Genomic DNA, 4,418 nt, shown 5'->3' with positions numbered 1-4,418 from the left:
TTTTAATTCCGGTGTAGTGAATGTGCAGTGTTATATTAGTTTCTGCTGTACAACACAGTGATTCAACGATTCTATACATTACTCAGTTCTCATCATTTAAGTGTACTTTTAATCCTCTTCACCTATTTCACTTAATTTTTGCCTTTAAATGCTTATATTAGAAAAGAGAAAAGTTTAAGATTAATTATCAAAATGTCCAACTCAAGAAGAAAAAAAAAGGCAACCTTGACAAAAAGAAAATATAAAGAAGGAAATCATAAAGATAATGACAGAATGATACTAGTTGGTTCTCAAGAAAAAAAGATTAATAAAACTGATAAAACCCAAGAAACACTGATAAAGAGAAAAAAAGAAAAAACATGAATTATCAATATGAGGAATGAATTACAGATTATAAACACAGACCCTACAGACATTAAATGGAAAATAAGGGGATAATATGCCTTTATGACAGTCTATAGAAGTTAGATAAAATGGAAACATTTCCTTTAAAAATTCAATTTACCAAAACTGACACAAAAACAAATAAAAAACCTGAACAGCCATTATACTAAGAAAAGACTTTGTAATTAAAAATTTTCCACAAAAGAATCTCCATGTTCAGATGGATTTACTTGGGAGTACTGTCAAATATTTCAAGAACTACTAACCTTAGACTAAACTTTTCAGGCAATACAGGAGGGAACACTCCTCAACTCATTTTATGAGACCAGTATAACCCTGATACCAAAACCTAACAAAAATTTTAAAAGAACAAAATTACAGGCCACTATCCCTCATAAGCATAAACATAGAAATTGTCACCAAAATATTAGGAAATCGGATCCAGCATTATAGAAAAATAATAAACATTATTGTCAAATGTATTAGTCAAAGTTCTCTAGAAAAACAGAACCAATATTATCATTTTGTGTGTGTGTGTGTGTGTGTGTGGCATTAAAAGAAACTCTTCTTAAAAATACATTGTTTTCAGCTTTTTCACAATGGGATTGCCGCCAGAACGCAGGTGTCACGAAAACCACCGCTCAACCTAAACTAAAATGGGAAAGGAAAAGACACATCAACATCGCTGTCATTGGACACATAGATTCGGGCAAGTCTACCACAACTGGCCATCTGATCTACAAATGTGGTGGGATCAACAAAAGAACTATTGAAAAATTTGAGAAAGAGGCTGCTGAGATGGGAAAGGGCTCCTTCAAGTATGCCTGGGTCTTGGATAAACTGAAAGCTGAACGTGAACGTGGTATCACCATTGATACCTCCCTGTGGAAATTCGATACCAGCAAGTATTATGTGACCATCATTGATGCCCCAGGACACAGAGACTTTATCAAAAACATGATTACAGGCACATCTCAGGCTGACTGTGCTGTCCTGATTGTTGCTGCTGGTGTCGTTGAAGTTGAAGCCAGTATCTCCAAGAATGGGCAGACCCATGATCATGCCCTTCTGGCTTACACACTGGGTGTAAAACAACTAATTGTTGGTGTTAACAAGATGGATTCCACTGAGCCACCCTACAGCCAGAAGAGATATGAGGAAATCGTTAAGGGAGTCAGCACCTACATTAAGAAAATTGGCTACAACCCCGACAGAGTAGCATTTGTGCCAATTTCTGGTTGGAATGGTGACAACATGCTGTAGCCAAGTGCTGACATGCCTTGGTTCAAGGGATGGAAAGTCACCTGTAAAGATGGGAATGCCAGTGGAACCACACTGCTTGAAGCTCTGGACTGCATTCTGCCACCAACTCGTCCAACTGACGAGCCCTTGCATCTGCCTCTCCAGGACGTCTACAAAATTGGTGGTATTGGTACTGTCCCTGTGGGCGAGTCGAGACTGGTGTTCTTAAACCTGGCATGGGGTCACCTTTGCTCCAGTCAATGTTACAACTGAAGTAAAGTCTGTTGAAATGCACCATGAAGCTTTGAGTGAGGCTCTTCCTGGGGACAATGTGGGCTTCAATGTCAAGAACATATCTGTCAAAGATGTTCGTCATGGCAATGTGGCTGGTGACAGCAAAAATGACCCACCAATGGAAGCAGCTGGCTTCATGGCTCAGCTGATTATCCTGAACCATCCAGGCCAAATCAGTGCTGGATTGTCACACAGCTCACATTGCTTGCAAGTTTGCTGAGCTGAAGGAGAAGATAGATCGTCGTTCTGGAAAAACGACGATCTATCTTCAGTTCTACCTACTGAAGAAGGTAGAAAAAGCTCAGCAGGAATATTGTATTCCTGGAAGATGGTCCCAAGTTCATGAAATCTGGTGATGCTGCCATTGTTGATATGGTTCCTGGCAAGCCTATGTGTGTGGAGAGCTTCTCTGACTATCCTCCTCTGGGCCATTTTGCTGTTTGTGACATGAGACAGATGGCTGCTCTGGGTGTCATCAAACCAGTGGACAAAAAAAGCAGCTGGAGCTGGCAAGGTCACCGAGTCTGCCCAGAAAGCTCAGAAGGCTAAATGAATATTATCCCCAATACCTGCCACCCCAGTCTTATTCAGTGGTGGAAAAACGGTCTCAAAACTGTTTATGTCAATTGACCATTTAAGTTTAATAGTAGAAGACTGGTTAATGACAACAAGGCATCGTGAAAACTTCAGGAGGAAAGGAGAATGTTTTGTGGACCATTTGTTTTTGTGTGTGTGTGTGTGTATGTGGCATTATTAGTTTTTAAAATCAGTAATTTTTAATGGAAACAACTTGACCAAAAATCTGTCACAGAATTTTGAGACCCATTAAAACAAAAGTTTAATGAGAAACCTGTGTCTTCTTTTGGTCAACACTGTAACCTTGTATAGTACTATACAGGTAAAAGTAAGTGTTGTGCAGACCCTATTTCTAATGTTAAAATATGCCGAAACTTAAATTTGGGTTAACATTTTTTTCATGTGTGGGAACTTGAGCTTTTTCACCTTGTCTAAGGGAAAGAAACTGTATAAGTAATAATAAAAAGCTATGGGAAAGGGATCTGTTGGTGCAACACAGAACAGATAAGCAAAGAGTAACACCACAAGATAGTTACAAAACACGTTAAATTCTGTAACACCAAAGTCAGTGTGTTGCGTATAAAACTTGTATTATATCACTATGGAGTAAACTTGATATATTGTCAAAAAAAAAAAACCACATTGTTTTCAGGAAGAGTTCATAATGGAAACTATAATATACAGAACTGAGTAAAATCACTAAATATCTGACTTGTGGGATGTAACTACAGAAATAATAAAAGGGAAACACACAGCATTAAATGCATACATTAAGAAAAGAGGAAAGATGAAAATCAATAAACTAAACGTCCTACTGAAGAAGGTAGAAAAAGCTCAGCAGGAATATTGTATAAAAGATCTGTACAAGAAAAACATTGGAAGTTTTATAAACTAACAACAACCAATTAGAAACCACAATATTTTAAAATACTATTCAAAGTAGCAAGAAAAGTAAGACGTACCTGTAATCAAAACATTATAAATGTATACATTTTATTGAAGGACAAAACGAAAAGGCAATCGTCTTATATAGATCATGTGAGACACATATTTTAAAGTATATATATTGAAATTTAAGTACAAATTGTTACAAATTGTAGATGTTATAAATTCTGATGAAAAGCACAATGGTAAAGGAGTTAGAGAAGCTGTGTTCTGATCCCAAATCTGCCATTAAATACCTGGGTGATTTTAAGATATTTATATTTCTTTGAGCCTCCAGTATCTTTATTCATAATGTAGAGGTAAATATTCCTGACTTATCAACTTCAAATGATACTTAAAACAAATATTAAGTATAAAAGCAACTGAGATATTACATATCATTATGTAGATATGATAGATTATAACAACTGAGAAGTTTCCATCAGTTTATGATTTATGTGGCCAAACAACTAGGAAGCATAGACAATACTCCCAAAGTACTAGTTAGTTTAAACTTTTCTCAACTGCACTTGAGAAACAGATTGTATTTTGCAAAGAAGAGCTCACCAATAATGTGTGGTCTTCCCATAGGTTCTTCTCACAATGCGCTATTGACATATCTTCATGTCAAGGTTCCCTTGAACTTGGGCAGACTTTTATAACTGCATTAACCAATAGGATGTGACAGTAGTGACCCTGTATGACTTCCATAGGTTATAAAAATCAGTATCTCTCTTGAGACACTTGCCCTTGAAATCCAGCCACCTGGATTGTTGGGAGAAAGCTGAAGCCATATGTTCTGTTCAGCCTAGCCAACTTCTCAGCCAAACGCCAGCATCAGCTGCTGGACAGGTCAGTAAATAAGCCTCCAGTTGATTCCAGTCTTCAGTCTTCAAATGAAGTATGAAAGTATGAGAATATTCACTATTTTTTTAAGTCACTTAGTTTTGGGGTAATTACACAATAATAGATCACTAATACAACTTGATTTCCACAAA

General features: G+C 36.9%; 1 pseudogene; it reads left to right on the top strand.

Moving 5' to 3' along the window:
* The first annotated feature begins 1,013 nt into the window (after positions 1–1,013).
* On the top strand, positions 1,014–2,512 carry LOC118018232 (annotated as a pseudogene).
* Positions 2,513–4,418: the final 1,906 nt, after the last annotated feature.

Source organism: Mirounga leonina, unplaced genomic scaffold, assembly GCF_011800145.1.
Source record: "Mirounga leonina isolate KUSES-001 unplaced genomic scaffold, KU_Mleo_1.0 Mir_170, whole genome shotgun sequence".
NCBI classification, from domain to species: domain Eukaryota; kingdom Metazoa; phylum Chordata; class Mammalia; order Carnivora; family Phocidae; genus Mirounga; species Mirounga leonina.
Note: the sequence above shows the minus strand (reverse complement) of the source record. Positions and strands in the feature narration are given on the sequence as shown.